Genomic DNA, 16,847 nt, shown 5'->3' on the forward strand with positions numbered 1-16,847 from the left:
GGGGTTTTGGGTTTGGGTTTGGGTTTGGGTTAGAGTTGGGGGTTGGGTTGGGTTGTGGTTGGGGTTGTGGTTGTGGTTGTGGTTGTGGTTGGGGGCTCGGTTGTTGTTAGGGGTAGGGTGGTCCCCGGCAGGAGCGTGTCCGGGAAAAGTGTCACTTGATCGGGCATGAGTAGTAGGATGAGTCGGTCCCGGTGCTGGGGTTGAGCCACCGGGACGGCATGATTGGGTTGCCCGAGAATGGTGTCTGTTGGTCGGGCAGGAGTAGGAGGATGAGTCGGTATCCGGGGTTTTGGGTTTGGGTTTGGGTTTGGGTTTGGGTTTGGGTTTGGGTTTGGGTTAGAGTTAGGGGTTGGGTTGGGGTTGTGGTTGGGGTTGTGGTTGTGGTTGGGGGCTTCTGTTGTTGTTAGGGGTAGGGTGGTCCCCGGCAGGAGCGTGTCCGGGAAAAGTGTCACTTGATCGGGCATGAGTAGTAGGATGAGTCGGTCCCGGTGCTGGGGTTGAGCCACCGGGACGGCATGATTGGGTTGCCCGAGAATGGTGTCTGTTGGTCGGGCAGGAGTAGGAGGTTGAGTCGGTATCCGGGGTTTTGGGTTTGGGTTTGGGTTAGAGTTAGGGGTTGGGTTGGGGTTGTGGTTGGGGTTGTGGTTGTGGTTGGGGGCTCGGTTGTTGTTAGGGGTAGGGTGGTCCCCGGCAGGAGCGTGTCCGGGAAAAGTGTCACATGATCGGGCTTGAGTAGTAGGATGAGTCGGTCCCGGTGCTGGGGTTGAGCCACCGGGACGGCATGATTGGGTTGCCCGAGAATGGTGTCTGTTGGTCGGGCAGGAGTAGGAGGATGAGTCGGTATCCGGGGTTTTGGGTTTGGGTTTGGGTTTGGGTTTGGGTTTGGGTTAGAGTTAGGGGTTGGGTTGGGGTTGTGGTTGGGGTTGTGGTTGTGGTTGGGGGCTCGGTTGTTGTTGGGGGCTCGGTTGTTGTTGGGGGCTCGGTTGTTGTTAGGGGGTAGGGTGGTCCCCGGCAGGAGCGTGTCCGGGAAAAGTGTCACTTGATCGGGCATGAGTAGTAGGATGAGTCGGTCCCGGTGCTGGGGTTGAGCCACCGGGACGGCATGATTGGGTTGCCCGAGAATGGTGTCTGTTGGTCGGGCAGGAGTAGGAGGATGAGTCGGTATCCGGGGTTTTGGGTTTGGGTTTGGGTTAGAGTTGGGGGTTGGGTTGGGGTTGTGGTTGGGGTTGTGGTTGTGGTTGGGGGCTCGGTTGTTGTTAGGGGGTAGGGTGGTCCCCGGCAGGAGCGTGTCCGGGAAAAGTGTCACTTGATCGGGCATGAGTAGTAGGATGAGTCGGTCCCGGTGCTGGGGTTGAGCCACCGGGACGGCATGATTGGGTTGCCCGAGAATGGTGTCTGTTGGTCGGGCAGGAGTAGGAGGATGAGTCGGTATCCGGGGTTTTGGGTTTGGGTTTGGGTTTGGGTTTGGGTTGGTATCCGGGGTTTTGGGTTTGGGTTTGGGTTTGGGTTAGAGTTGGGGGTTGGGTTGGGGTTGTGGTTGGGGTTGTGGTTGTGGTTGGGGGCTCGGTTGTTGTTAGGGGTAGGGTGGTCCCCGGCAGGAGCGTGTCCGGGAAAAGTGTCACTTGATCGGGCATGAGTAGTAGGATGAGTCGGTCCCGGTGCTGGGGTTGAGCCACCGGGACGGCATGATTGGGTTGCCCGAGAATGGTGTCTGTTGGTCGGGCAGGAGTAGGAGGATGAGTCGGTATCCGGGGTTTTGGGTTTGGGTTTGGGTTTGGGTTAGAGTTAGGGGTTGGGTTGGGGTTGTGGTTGGGGTTGTGGTTGTGGTTGGGGGCTCGGTTGTTGTTAGGGGTAGGGTGGTCCCCGGCAGGAGCGTGTCCGGGAAAAGTGTCACTTGATCGGGCATGAGTAGTAGGATGAGTCGGTCCCGGTGCTGGGGTTGAGCCACCGGGACGGCATGATTGGGTTGCCCGAGAATGGTGTCTGTTGGTCGGGCAGGAGTAGGAGGATGAGTCGGTATCCGGGGTTTGGGGTTTGGGTTTGGGTTTGGGTTTGGGTTAGAGTTAGGGGTTGGGTTGGGGTTGTGGTTGGGGTTGTGGTTGTGGTTGGGGGCTCGGTTGTTGTTAGGGGTAGGGTGGTCCCCGGCAGGAGCGTGTCCGGGAAAAGTGTCACTTGATCGGGCATGAGTAGTAGGATGAGTCGGTCCCGGTGCTGGGGTTGAGCCACCGGGACGGCATGATTGGGTTGCCCGAGAATGGTGTCTGTTGGTCGGGCAGGAGTAGGAGGATGAGTCGGTATCCGGGGTTTTGGGTTTGGGTTTGGGTTTGGGTTAGAGTTGGGGGTTGGGTTGGGGTTGTGGTTGGGGTTGTGGTTGTGGTTGTGGTTGTGGTTGGGGGCTCGGTTGTTGTTAGGGGTAGGGTGGTCCCCGGCAGGAGCGTGTCCGGGAAAAGTGTCACTTGATCGGGCATGAGTAGTAGGATGAGTCGGTCCCGGTGCTGGGGTTGAGCCACCGGGACGGCATGATTGGGTTGCCCGAGAATGGTGTCTGTTGGTCGGGCAGGAGTAGGAGGATGAGTCGGTATCCGGGGTTTTGGGTTTGGGTTTGGGTTTGGGTTTGGGTTTGGGTTTGGGTTTGGGTTAGAGTTAGGGGTTGGGTTGGGGTTGTGGTTGGGGTTGTGGTTGTGGTTGGGGGCTTCTGTTGTTGTTAGGGGTAGGGTGGTCCCCGGCAGGAGCGTGTCCGGGAAAAGTGTCACTTGATCGGGCATGAGTAGTAGGATGAGTCGGTCCCGGTGCTGGGGTTGAGCCACCGGGACGGCATGATTGGGTTGCCCGAGAATGGTGTCTGTTGGTCGGGCAGGAGTAGGAGGTTGAGTCGGTATCCGGGGTTTTGGGTTTGGGTTTGGGTTAGAGTTAGGGGTTGGGTTGGGGTTGTGGTTGGGGTTGTGGTTGTGGTTGGGGGCTCGGTTGTTGTTAGGGGTAGGGTGGTCCCCGGCAGGAGCGTGTCCGGGAAAAGTGTCACTTGATCGGGCTTGAGTAGTAGGATGAGTCGGTCCCGGTGCTGGGGTTGAGCCACCGGGACGGCATGATTGGGTTGCCCGAGAATGGTGTCTGTTGGTCGGGCAGGAGTAGGAGGATGAGTCGGTATCCGGGGTTTTGGGTTTGGGTTTGGGTTTGGGTTTGGGTTTGGGTTTGGGTTAGAGTTAGGGGTTGGGTTGGGGTTGTGGTTGGGGTTGTGGTTGTGGTTGGGGGCTCGGTTGTTGTTGGGGGCTCGGTTGTTGTTGGGGGCTCGGTTGTTGTTAGGGGTAGGGTGGTCCCCGGCAGGAGCGTGTCCGGGAAAAGTGTCACTTGATCGGGCATGAGTAGTAGGATGAGTCGGTCCCGGTGCTGGGGTTGAGCCACCGGGACGGCATGATTGGGTTGCCCGAGAATGGTGTCTGTTGGTCGGGCAGGAGTAGGAGGATGAGTCGGTATCCGGGGTTTTGGGTTTGGGTTTGGGTTAGAGTTGGGGGTTGGGTTGGGGTTGTGGTTGGGGTTGTGGTTGTGGTTGGGGGCTCGGTTGTTGTTAGGGGTAGGGTGGTCCCCGGCAGGAGCGTGTCCGGGAAAAGTGTCACTTGATCGGGCATGAGTAGTAGGATGAGTCGGTCCCGGTGCTGGGGTTGAGCCACCGGGACGGCATGATTGGGTTGCCCGAGAATGGTGTCTGTTGGTCGGGCAGGAGTAGGAGGATGAGTCGGTATCCGGGGTTTTGGGTTTGGGTTTGGGTTTGGGTTTGGGTTTGGGTTTGGGTTTGGGTTTGGGTTAGAGTTAGGGGTTGGGTTGGGGTTGTGGTTGGGGTTGTGGTTGTGGTTGGGGGCTCGGTTGTTGTTAGGGGTAGGGTGGTCCCCGGCAGGAGCGTGTCCGGGAAAAGTGTCACTTGATCGGGCATGAGTAGTAGGATGAGTCGGTCCCGGTGCTGGGGTTGAGCCACCGGGACGGCATGATTGGGTTGCCCGAGAATGGTGTCTGTTGGTCGGGCAGGAGTAGGAGGATGAGTCGGTATCCGGGGTTTTGGGTTTGGGTTTGGGTTTGGGTTAGAGTTGGGGGTTGGGTTGGGGTTGTGGTTGGGGTTGTGGTTGTGGTTGGGGGCTCGGTTGTTGTTAGGGGTAGGGTGGTCCCCGGCAGGAGCGTGTCCGGGAAAAGTGTCACTTGATCGGGCATGAGTAGTAGGATGAGTCGGTCCCGGTGCTGGGGTTGAGCCACCGGGACGGCATGATTGGGTTGCCCGAGAATGGTGTCTGTTGGTCGGGCAGGAGTAGGAGGATGAGTCGGTATCCGGGGTTTTGGGTTTGGGTTTGGGTTTGGGTTAGAGTTGGGGGTTGGGTTGGGGTTGTGGTTGGGGTTGTGGTTGTGGTTGGGGGCTCGGTTGTTGTTAGGGGTAGGGTGGTCCCCGGCAGGAGCGTGTCCGGGAAAAGTGTCACTTGATCGGGCATGAGTAGTAGGATGAGTCGGTCCCGGTGCTGGGGTTGAGCCACCGGGACGGCCTGATTGGGTTGCCCGAGAATGGTGTCTGTTGGTCGGGCAGGAGTAGGAGGATGAGTCGGTATCCGGGGTTTTGGGTTTGGGTTTGGGTTTGGGTTTGGGTTTGGGTTTGGGTTAGAGTTAGGGGTTGGGTTGGGGTTGTGGTTGGGGTTGTGGTTGTGGTTGGGGGCTTCTGTTGTTGTTAGGGGTAGGGTGGTCCCCGGCAGGAGCGTGTCCGGGAAAAGTGTCACTTGATCGGGCATGAGTAGTAGGATGAGTCGGTCCCGGTGCTGGGGTTGAGCCACCGAGACGGCATGATTGGGTTGCCCGAGAATGGTGTCTGTTGGTCGGGCAGGAGTAGGAGGATGAGTCGGTATCCGGGGTTTTGGGTTTGGGTTTGGGTTAGAGTTAGGGGTTGGGTTGGGGTTGTGGTTGGGGTTGTGGTTGTGGTTGGGGGCTCGGTTGTTGTTAGGGGTAGGGTGGTCCCCGGCAGGAGCGTGTCCGGGAAAAGTGTCACTTGATCGGGCATGAGTAGTAGGATGAGTCGGTCCCGGTGCTGGGGTTGAGCCACCGGGACGGCATGATTGGGTTGCCCGAGAATGGTGTCTGTTGGTCGGGCAGGAGTAGGAGGATGAGTCGGTATCCGGGGTTTTGGGTTTGGGTTTGGGTTTGGGTTTGGGTTAGAGTTAGGGGTTGGGTTGGGGTTGTGGTTGGGGTTGTGGTTGTGGTTGGGGGCTTCTGTTGTTGTTAGGGGTAGGGTGGTCCCCGGCAGGAGCGTGTCCGGGAAAAGTGTCACTTGATCGGGCATGAGTAGTAGGATGAGTCGGTCCCGGTGCTGGGGTTGAGCCACCGGGACGGCATGATTGGGTTGCCCGAGAATGGTGTCTGTTGGTCGGGCAGGAGTAGGAGGATGAGTCGGTATCCGGGGTTTTGGGTTTGGGTTTGGGTTAGAGTTAGGGGTTGGGTTGGGGTTGTGGTTGGGGTTGTGGTTGTGGTTGGGGGCTCGGTTGTTGTTAGGGGTAGGGTGGTCCCCGGCAGGAGCGTGTCCGGGAAAAGTGTCACTTGATCGGGCATGAGTAGTAGGATGAGTCGGTCCCGGTGCTGGGGTTGAGCCACCGGGACGGCATGATTGGGTTGCCCGAGAATGGTGTCTGTTGGTCGGGCAGGAGTAGGAGGATGAGTCGGTATCCGGGGTTTTGGGTTTGGGTTTGGGTTTGGGTTTGGGTTTGGGTTAGAGTTAGGGGTTGGGTTGGGGTTGTGGTTGGGGTTGTGGTTGTGGTTGGGGGCTCGGTTGTTGTTAGGGGTAGGGTGGTCCCCGGCAGGAGCGTGTCCGGGAAAAGTGTCACTTGATCGGGCATGAGTAGTAGGATGAGTCGGTCCCGGTGCTGGGGTTGAGCCACCGGGACGGCATGATTGGGTTGCCCGAGAATGGTGTCTGTTGGTCGGGCAGGAGTAGGAGGATGAGTCGGTATCCGGGGTTTTGGGTTTTGGGTTTGGGTTTGGGTTTGGGTTAGAGTTAGGGGTTGGGTTGGGGTTGTGGTTGGGGTTGTGGTTGTGGTTGGGGGCTCGGTTGTTGTTAGGGGTAGGGTGGTCCCCGGCAGGAGCGTGTCCGGGAAAAGTGTCACTTGATCGGGCATGAGTAGTAGGATGAGTCGGTCCCGGTGCTGGGGTTGAGCCACCGGGACGGCATGATTGGGTTGCCCGAGAATGGTGTCTGTTGGTCGGGCAGGAGTAGGAGGATGAGTCGGTATCCGGGGTTTTGGGTTTGGGTTTGGGTTTGGGTTAGAGTTGGGGGTTGGGTTGGGGTTGTGGTTGGGGTTGTGGTTGTGGTTGGGGGCTCGGTTGTTGTTAGGGGTAGGGTGGTCCCCGGCAGGAGCGTGTCCGGGAAAAGTGTCACTTGATCGGGCATGAGTAGTAGGATGAGTCGGTCCCGGTGCTGGGGTTGAGCCACCGGGACGGCATGATTGGGTTGCCCGAGAATGGTGTCTGTTGGTCGGGCAGGAGTAGGAGGATGAGTCGGTATCCGGGGTTTTGGGTTTGGATTTGGGTTTGGGTTTGGGTTTGGGTTTGGGTTTGGGTTTGGGTTAGAGTTAGGGGTTGGGTTGGGGTTGTGGTTGGGGTTGTGGTTGTGGTTGGGGGCTTCTGTTGTTGTTAGGGGTAGGGTGGTCCCCGGCAGGAGCGTGTCCGGGAAAAGTGTCACTTGATCGGGCATGAGTAGTAGGATGAGTCGGTCCCGGTGCTGGGGTTGAGCCACCGGGACGGCATGATTGGGTTGCCCGAGAATGGTGTCTGTTGGTCGGGCAGGAGTAGGAGGATGAGTCGGTATCCGGGGTTTTGGGTTTGGGTTTGGGTTAGAGTTAGGGGTTGGGTTGGGGTTGTGGTTGGGGTTGTGGTTGTGGTTGGGGGCTCGGTTGTTGTTAGGGGTAGGGTGGTCCCCGGCAGGAGCGTGTCCGGGAAAAGTGTCACTTGATCGGGCATGAGTAGTAGGATGAGTCGGTCCCGGTGCTGGGGTTGAGCCACCGGGACGGCATGATTGGGTTGCCCGAGAATGGTGTCTGTTGGTCGGGCAGGAGTAGGAGGATGAGTCGGTATCCGGGGTTTTGGGTTTGGGTTTGGGTTTGGGTTTGGGTTTGGGTTTGGGTTAGAGTTAGGGGTTGGGTTGGGGTTGTGGTTGGGGTTGTGGTTGTGGTTGGGGGCTCGGTTGTTGTTGGGGGCTCGGTTGTTGTTAGGGGTAGGGTGGTCCCCGGCAGGAGCGTGTCCGGGAAAAGTGTCACTTGATCGGGCATGAGTAGTAGGATGAGTCGGTCCCGGTGCTGGGGTTGAGCCACCGGGACGGCATGATTGGGTTGCCCGAGAATGGTGTCTGTTGGTCGGGCAGGAGTAGGAGGATGAGTCGGTATCCGGGGTTTTGGGTTTGGGTTTGGGTTTGGGTTAGAGTTGGGGGTTGGGTTGAGGTTGTGGTTGGGGTTGTGGTTGTGGTTGGGGGCTCGGTTGTTGTTAGGGGTAGGGTGGTCCCCGGCAGGAGCGTGTCCGGGAAAAGTGTCACTTGATCGGGCATGAGTAGTAGGATGAGTCGGTCCCGGTGCTGGGGTTGAGCCACCGGGACGGCATGATTGGGTTGCCCGAGAATGGTGTCTGTTGGTCGGGCAGGAGTAGGAGGATGAGTCGGTATCCGGGGTTTTGGGTTTGGGTTTGGGTTTGGGTTAGAGTTGGGGGTTGGGTTGGGGTTGTGGTTGGGGTTGTGGTTGTGGTTGGGGGCTCGGTTGTTGTTAGGGGTAGGGTGGTCCCCGGCAGGAGCGTGTCCGGGAAAAGTGTCACTTGATCGGGCATGAGTAGTAGGATGAGTCGGTCCCGGTGCTGGGGTTGAGCCACCGGGACGGCATGATTGGGTTGCCCGAGAATGGTGTCTGTTGGTCGGGCAGGAGTAGGAGGATGAGTCGGTATCCGGGGTTTTGGGTTTGGGTTTGGGTTAGAGTTGGGGGTTGGGTTGGGGTTGTGGTTGGGGTTGTGGTTGTGGTTGGGGGCTCGGTTGTTGTTAGGGGTAGGGTGGTCCCCGGCAGGAGCGTGTCCGGGAAAAGTGTCACTTGATCGGGCATGAGTAGTAGGATGAGTCGGTCCCGGTGCTGGGGTTGAGCCACCGGGACGGCATGATTGGGTTGCCCGAGAATGGTGTCTGTTGGTCGGGCAGGAGTAGGAGGATGAGTCGGTATCCGGGGTTTTGGGTTTGGGTTTGGGTTTGGGTTTGGGTTTGGGTTTGGGTTTGGGTTAGAGTTAGGGGTTGGGTTGGGGTTGTGGTTGGGGTTGTGGTTGTGGTTGGGGGCTCGGTTGTTGTTAGGGGTAGGGTGGTCCCCGGCAGGAGCGTGTCCGGGAAAAGTGTCACTTGATCGGGCATGAGTAGTAGGATGAGTCGGTCCCGGTGCTGGGGTTGAGCCACCGGGACGGCATGATTGGGTTGCCCGAGAATGGTGTCTGTTGGTCGGGCAGGAGTAGGAGGATGAGTCGGTATCCGGGGTTTTGGGTTTGGGTTTGGGTTTGGGTTTGGGTTAGAGTTAGGGGTTGGGTTGGGGTTTGGGTTAGAGTTAGGGGTTGGGTTGGGGTTGTGGTTGGGGTTGTGGTTGTGGTTGGGGGCTCGGTTGTTGTTAGGGGTAGGGTGGTCCCCGGCAGGAGCGTGTCCGGGAAAAGTGTCACTTGATCGGGCATGAGTAGTAGGATGAGTCGGTCCCGGTGCTGGGGTTGAGCCACCGGGACGGCATGATTGGGTTGCCCGAGAATGGTGTCTGTTGGTCGGGCAGGAGTAGGAGGATGAGTCGGTATCCGGGGTTTTGGGTTTGGGTTTGGGTTTGGGTTAGAGTTGGGGGTTGGGTTGGGGTTGTGGTTGGGGTTGTGGTTGTGGTTGGGGGCTCGGTTGTTGTTAGGGGTAGGGTGGTCCCCGGCAGGAGCGTGTCCGGGAAAAGTGTCACTTGATCGGGCATGAGTAGTAGGATGAGTCGGTCCCGGTGCTGGGGTTGAGCCACCGGGACGGCATGATTGGGTTGCCCGAGAATGGTGTCTGTTGGTCGGGCAGGAGTAGGAGGATGAGTCGGTATCCGGGGTTTTGGGTTTGGGTTTGGGTTAGAGTTAGGGGTTGGGTTGGGGTTGGGTTGGGGTTGTGGTTGTGGTTGGGGGCTCGGTTGTTGTTAGGGGTAGGGTGGTCCCCGGCAGGAGCGTGTCCGGGAAAAGTGTCACTTGATCGGGCATGAGTAGTAGGATGAGTCGGTTCCGGTGCTGGGGTTGAGCCACCGGGACGGCATGATTGGGTTGCCCGAGAATGGTGTCTGTTGGTCGGGCAGGAGTAGGAGGATGAGTCGGTATCCGGGGTTTTGGGTTTGGGTTTGGGTTTGGGTTTGGGTTTGGGTTAGAGTTAGGGGTTGGGTTGGGGTTGTGGTTGGGGTTGTGGTTGTGGTTGGGGGCTCGGTTGTTGTTAGGGGTAGGGTGGTCCCCGGCAGGAGCGTGTCCGGGAAAAGTGTCACTTGATCGGGCATGAGTAGTAGGATGAGTCGGTCCCGGTGCTGGGGTTGAGCCACCGGGACGGCATGATTGGGTTGCCCGAGAATGGTGTCTGTTGGTCGGGCAGGAGTAGGAGGATGAGTCGGTATCCGGGGTTTTGGGTTTGGGTTTGGGTTTGGGTTAGAGTTGGGGGTTGGGTTGGGGTTGTGGTTGGGGTTGTGGTTGTGGTTGGGGGCTCGGTTGTTGTTAGGGGTAGGGTGGTCCCCGGCAGGAGCGTGTCCGGGAAAAGTGTCACTTGATCGGGCATGAGTAGTAGGATGAGTCGGTCCCGGTGCTGGGGTTGAGCCACCGGGACGGCATGATTGGGTTGCCCGAGAATGGTGTCTGTTGGTCGGGCAGGAGTAGGAGGATGAGTCGGTATCCGGGGTTTTGGGTTTGGGTTTGGGTTTGGGTTTGGGTTTGGGTTTGGGTTTGGGTTTGGGTTTGGGTTAGAGTTAGGGGTTGGGTTGGGGTTGTGGTTGGGGTTGTGGTTGTGGTTGGGGGCTTCTGTTGTTGTTAGGGGTAGGGTGGTCCCCGGCAGGAGCGTGTCCGGGAAAAGTGTCACTTGATCGGGCATGAGTAGTAGGATGAGTCGGTCCCGGTGCTGGGGTTGAGCCACCGGGACGGCATGATTGGGTTGCCCGAGAATGGTGTCTGTTGGTCGGGCAGGAGTAGGAGGATGAGTCGGTATCCGGGGTTTTGGGTTTGGGTTTGGGTTAGAGTTAGGGGTTGGGTTGGGGTTGTGGTTGGTGTTGTGGTTGTGGTTGGGGGCTCGGTTGTTGTTAGGGGTAGGGTGGTCCCCGGCAGGAGCGTGTCCGGGAAAAGTGTCACTTGATCGGGCATGAGTAGTAGGATGAGTCGGTCCCGGTGCTGGGGTTGAGCCACCGGGACGGCATGATTGGGTTGCCCGAGAATGGTGTCTGTTGGTCGGGCAGGAGTAGGAGGATGAGTCGGTATCCGGGGTTTTGGGTTTGGGTTTGGGTTTGGGTTTGGGTTTGGGTTTGGGTTTGGGTTTGGGTTTGGGTTAGAGTTAGGGGTTGGGTTGGGGTTGTGGTTGGGGTTGTGGTTGTGGTTGGGGGCTCGGTTGTTGTTAGGGGTAGGGTGGTCCCCGGCAGGAGCGTGTCCGGGAAAAGTGTCACTTGATCGGGCATGAGTAGTAGGATGAGTCGGTCCCGGTGCTGGGGTTGAGCCACCGGGACGGCATGATTGGGTTGCCCGAGAATGGTGTCTGTTGGTCGGGCAGGAGTAGGAGGATGAGTCGGTATCCGGGGTTTTGGGTTTGGGTTTGGGTTTGGGTTAGAGTTGGGGGTTGGGTTGGGGTTGTGGTTGGGGTTGTGGTTGTGGTTGGGGGCTCGGTTGTTGTTAGGGGTAGGGTGGTCCCCGGCAGGAGCGTGTCCGGGAAAAGTGTCACTTGATCGGGCATGAGTAGTAGGATGAGTCGGTCCCGGTGCTGGGGTTGAGCCACCGGGACGGCATGATTGGGTTGCCCGAGAATGGTGTCTGTTGGTCGGGCAGGAGTAGGAGGATGAGTCGGTATCCGGGGTTTTGGGTTTGGATTTGGGTTTGGGTTTGGGTTTGGGTTTGGGTTTGGGTTTGGGTTAGAGTTAGGGGTTGGGTTGGGGTTGTGGTTGGGGTTGTGGTTGTGGTTGGGGGCTTCTGTTGTTGTTAGGGGTAGGGTGGTCCCCGGCAGGAGCGTGTCCGGGAAAAGTGTCACTTGATCGGGCATGAGTAGTAGGATGAGTCGGTCCCGGTGCTGGGGTTGAGCCACCGGGACGGCATGATTGGGTTGCCCGAGAATGGTGTCTGTTGGTCGGGCAGGAGTAGGAGGATGAGTCGGTATCCGGGGTTTTGGGTTTGGGTTTGGGTTAGAGTTAGGGGTTGGGTTGGGGTTGTGGTTGGGGTTGTGGTTGTGGTTGGGGGCTCGGTTGTTGTTAGGGGTAGGGTGGTCCCCGGCAGGAGCGTGTCCGGGAAAAGTGTCACTTGATCGGGCATGAGTAGTAGGATGAGTCGGTCCCGGTGCTGGGGTTGAGCCACCGGGACGGCATGATTGGGTTGCCCGAGAATGGTGTCTGTTGGTCGGGCAGGAGTAGGAGGATGAGTCGGTATCCGGGGTTTTGGGTTTGGGTTTGGGTTTGGGTTTGGGTTTGGGTTTGGGTTAGAGTTAGGGGTTGGGTTGGGGTTGTGGTTGGGGTTGTGGTTGTGGTTGGGGGCTCGGTTGTTGTTGGGGGCTCGGTTGTTGTTAGGGGTAGGGTGGTCCCCGGCAGGAGCGTGTCCGGGAAAAGTGTCACTTGATCGGGCATGAGTAGTAGGATGAGTCGGTCCCGGTGCTGGGGTTGAGCCACCGGGACGGCATGATTGGGTTGCCCGAGAATGGTGTCTGTTGGTCGGGCAGGAGTAGGAGGATGAGTCGGTATCCGGGGTTTTGGGTTTGGGTTTGGGTTTGGGTTAGAGTTGGGGGTTGGGTTGAGGTTGTGGTTGGGGTTGTGGTTGTGGTTGGGGGCTCGGTTGTTGTTAGGGGTAGGGTGGTCCCCGGCAGGAGCGTGTCCGGGAAAAGTGTCACTTGATCGGGCATGAGTAGTAGGATGAGTCGGTCCCGGTGCTGGGGTTGAGCCACCGGGACGGCATGATTGGGTTGCCCGAGAATGGTGTCTGTTGGTCGGGCAGGAGTAGGAGGATGAGTCGGTATCCGGGGTTTTGGGTTTGGGTTTGGGTTTGGGTTAGAGTTGGGGGTTGGGTTGGGGTTGTGGTTGGGGTTGTGGTTGTGGTTGGGGGCTCGGTTGTTGTTAGGGGTAGGGTGGTCCCCGGCAGGAGCGTGTCCGGGAAAAGTGTCACTTGATCGGGCATGAGTAGTAGGATGAGTCGGTCCCGGTGCTGGGGTTGAGCCACCGGGACGGCATGATTGGGTTGCCCGAGAATGGTGTCTGTTGGTCGGGCAGGAGTAGGAGGATGAGTCGGTATCCGGGGTTTTGGGTTTGGGTTTGGGTTAGAGTTGGGGGTTGGGTTGGGGTTGTGGTTGGGGTTGTGGTTGTGGTTGGGGGCTCGGTTGTTGTTAGGGGTAGGGTGGTCCCCGGCAGGAGCGTGTCCGGGAAAAGTGTCACTTGATCGGGCATGAGTAGTAGGATGAGTCGGTCCCGGTGCTGGGGTTGAGCCACCGGGACGGCATGATTGGGTTGCCCGAGAATGGTGTCTGTTGGTCGGGCAGGAGTAGGAGGATGAGTCGGTATCCGGGGTTTTGGGTTTGGGTTTGGGTTTGGGTTTGGGTTTGGGTTTGGGTTTGGGTTAGAGTTAGGGGTTGGGTTGGGGTTGTGGTTGGGGTTGTGGTTGTGGTTGGGGGCTCGGTTGTTGTTAGGGGTAGGGTGGTCCCCGGCAGGAGCGTGTCCGGGAAAAGTGTCACTTGATCGGGCATGAGTAGTAGGATGAGTCGGTCCCGGTGCTGGGGTTGAGCCACCGGGACGGCATGATTGGGTTGCCCGAGAATGGTGTCTGTTGGTCGGGCAGGAGTAGGAGGATGAGTCGGTATCCGGGGTTTTGGGTTTGGGTTTGGGTTTGGGTTTGGGTTAGAGTTAGGGGTTGGGTTGGGGTTTGGGTTAGAGTTAGGGGTTGGGTTGGGGTTGTGGTTGGGGTTGTGGTTGTGGTTGGGGGCTCGGTTGTTGTTAGGGGTAGGGTGGTCCCCGGCAGGAGCGTGTCCGGGAAAAGTGTCACTTGATCGGGCATGAGTAGTAGGATGAGTCGGTCCCGGTGCTGGGGTTGAGCCACCGGGACGGCATGATTGGGTTGCCCGAGAATGGTGTCTGTTGGTCGGGCAGGAGTAGGAGGATGAGTCGGTATCCGGGGTTTTGGGTTTGGGTTTGGGTTTGGGTTAGAGTTGGGGGTTGGGTTGGGGTTGTGGTTGGGGTTGTGGTTGTGGTTGGGGGCTCGGTTGTTGTTAGGGGTAGGGTGGTCCCCGGCAGGAGCGTGTCCGGGAAAAGTGTCACTTGATCGGGCATGAGTAGTAGGATGAGTCGGTCCCGGTGCTGGGGTTGAGCCACCGGGACGGCATGATTGGGTTGCCCGAGAATGGTGTCTGTTGGTCGGGCAGGAGTAGGAGGATGAGTCGGTATCCGGGGTTTTGGGTTTGGGTTTGGGTTAGAGTTAGGGGTTGGGTTGGGGTTGGGTTGGGGTTGTGGTTGTGGTTGGGGGCTCGGTTGTTGTTAGGGGTAGGGTGGTCCCCGGCAGGAGCGTGTCCGGGAAAAGTGTCACTTGATCGGGCATGAGTAGTAGGATGAGTCGGTTCCGGTGCTGGGGTTGAGCCACCGGGACGGCATGATTGGGTTGCCCGAGAATGGTGTCTGTTGGTCGGGCAGGAGTAGGAGGATGAGTCGGTATCCGGGGTTTTGGGTTTGGGTTTGGGTTTGGGTTTGGGTTTGGGTTAGAGTTAGGGGTTGGGTTGGGGTTGTGGTTGGGGTTGTGGTTGTGGTTGGGGGCTCGGTTGTTGTTAGGGGTAGGGTGGTCCCCGGCAGGAGCGTGTCCGGGAAAAGTGTCACTTGATCGGGCATGAGTAGTAGGATGAGTCGGTCCCGGTGCTGGGGTTGAGCCACCGGGACGGCATGATTGGGTTGCCCGAGAATGGTGTCTGTTGGTCGGGCAGGAGTAGGAGGATGAGTCGGTATCCGGGGTTTTGGGTTTGGGTTTGGGTTTGGGTTAGAGTTGGGGGTTGGGTTGGGGTTGTGGTTGGGGTTGTGGTTGTGGTTGGGGGCTCGGTTGTTGTTAGGGGTAGGGTGGTCCCCGGCAGGAGCGTGTCCGGGAAAAGTGTCACTTGATCGGGCATGAGTAGTAGGATGAGTCGGTCCCGGTGCTGGGGTTGAGCCACCGGGACGGCATGATTGGGTTGCCCGAGAATGGTGTCTGTTGGTCGGGCAGGAGTAGGAGGATGAGTCGGTATCCGGGGTTTTGGGTTTGGGTTTGGGTTTGGGTTTGGGTTTGGGTTTGGGTTTGGGTTTGGGTTTGGGTTAGAGTTAGGGGTTGGGTTGGGGTTGTGGTTGGGGTTGTGGTTGTGGTTGGGGGCTTCTGTTGTTGTTAGGGGTAGGGTGGTCCCCGGCAGGAGCGTGTCCGGGAAAAGTGTCACTTGATCGGGCATGAGTAGTAGGATGAGTCGGTCCCGGTGCTGGGGTTGAGCCACCGGGACGGCATGATTGGGTTGCCCGAGAATGGTGTCTGTTGGTCGGGCAGGAGTAGGAGGATGAGTCGGTATCCGGGGTTTTGGGTTTGGGTTTGGGTTAGAGTTAGGGGTTGGGTTGGGGTTGTGGTTGGTGTTGTGGTTGTGGTTGGGGGCTCGGTTGTTGTTAGGGGTAGGGTGGTCCCCGGCAGGAGCGTGTCCGGGAAAAGTGTCACTTGATCGGGCATGAGTAGTAGGATGAGTCGGTCCCGGTGCTGGGGTTGAGCCACCGGGACGGCATGATTGGGTTGCCCGAGAATGGTGTCTGTTGGTCGGGCAGGAGTAGGAGGATGAGTCGGTATCCGGGGTTTTGGGTTTGGGTTTGGGTTTGGGTTTGGGTTTGGGTTTGGGTTTGGGTTAGAGTTAGGGGTTGGGTTGGGGTTGTGGTTGGGGTTGTGGTTGTGGTTGGGGGCTCGGTTGTTGTTAGGGGTAGGGTGGTCCCCGGCAGGAGCGTGTCCGGGAAAAGTGTCACTTGATCGGGCATGAGTAGTAGGATGAGTCGGTCCCGGTGCTGGGGTTGAGCCACCGGGACGGCATGATTGGGTTGCCCGAGAATGGTGTCTGTTGGTCGGGCAGGAGTAGGAGGATGAGTCGGTATCCGGGGTTTTGGGTTTGGGTTTGGGTTTGGGTTAGAGTTGGGGGTTGGGTTGGGGTTGTGGTTGGGGTTGTGGTTGTGGTTGGGGGCTCGGTTGTTGTTAGGGGTAGGGTGGTCCCCGGCAGGAGCGTGTCCGGGAAAAGTGTCACTTGATCGGGCATGAGTAGTAGGATGAGTCGGTCCCGGTGCTGGGGTTGAGCCACCGGGACGGCATGATTGGGTTGCCCGAGAATGGTGTCTGTTGGTCGGGCAGGAGTAGGAGGATGAGTCGGTATCCGGGGTTTTGGGTTTGGGTTTGGGTTTGGGTTTGGGTTTGGGTTTGGGTTAGAGTTAGGGGTTGGGTTGGGGTTTGGGTTAGAGTTAGGGGTTGGGTTGGGGTTGTGGTTGGGGTTGTGGTTGTGGTTGGGGGCTCGGTTGTTGTTAGGGGTAGGGTGGTCCCCGGCAGGAGCGTGTCCGGGAAAAGTGTCACTTGATCGGGCATGAGTAGTAGGATGAGTCGGTCCCGGTGCTGGGGTTGAGCCACCGGGACGGCATGATTGGGTTGCCCGAGAATGGTGTCTGTTGGTCGGGCAGGAGTAGGAGGATGAGTCGGTATCCGGGGTTTTGGGTTTGGGTTTGGGTTTGGGTTAGAGTTGGGGGTTGGGTTGGGGTTGTGGTTGGGGTTGTGGTTGTGGTTGGGGGCTCGGTTGTTGTTAGGGGTAGGGTGGTCCCCGGCAGGAGCGTGTCCGGGAAAAGTGTCACTTGATCGGGCATGAGTAGTAGGATGAGTCGGTCCCGGTGCTGGGGTTGAGCCACCGGGACGGCATGATTGGGTTGCCCGAGAATGGTGTCTGTTGGTCGGGCAGGAGTAGGAGGATGAGTCGGTATCCGGGGTTTTGGGTTTGGGTTTGGGTTTGGGTTTGGGTTAGAGTTAGGGGTTGGGTTGGGGTTGTGGTTGGGGTTGTGGTTGTGGTTGGGGGCTCGGTTGTTGTTAGGGGTAGGGTGGTCCCCGGCAGGAGCGTGTCCGGGAAAAGTGTCACTTGATCGGGCATGAGTAGTAGGATGAGTCGGTCCCGGTGCTGGGGTTGAGCCACCGGGACGGCATGATTGGGTTGCCCGAGAATGGTGTCTGTTGGTCGGGCAGGAGTAGGAGGATGAGTCGGTATCCGGGGTTTTGGGTTTGGGTTTGGGTTTGGGTTAGAGTTAGGGGTTGGGTTGGGGTTGTGGTTGGGGTTGTGGTTGTGGTTGGGGGCTCGGTTGTTGTTAGGGGTAGGGTGGTCCCCGGCAGGAGCGTGTCCGGGAAAAGTGTCACTTGATCGGGCATGAGTAGTAGGATGAGTCGGTCCCGGTGCTGGGGTTGAGCCACCGGGACGGCATGATTGGGTTGCCCGAGAATGGTGTCTGTTGGTCGGGCAGGAGTAGGAGGATGAGTCGGTATCCGGGGTTTTGGGTTTGGGTTTGGGTTTGGGTTAGAGTTGGGGGTTGGGTTGGGGTTGTGGTTGGGGTTGTGGTTGTGGTTGTGGTTGTGGTTGGGGGCTCGGTTGTTGTTAGGGGTAG

This window comes from Stigmatopora argus, unplaced genomic scaffold (assembly GCF_051989625.1).
Source record: "Stigmatopora argus isolate UIUO_Sarg unplaced genomic scaffold, RoL_Sarg_1.0 HiC_scaffold_37, whole genome shotgun sequence".
Taxonomy (NCBI): Eukaryota; Metazoa; Chordata; class Actinopteri; order Syngnathiformes; family Syngnathidae; genus Stigmatopora; species Stigmatopora argus.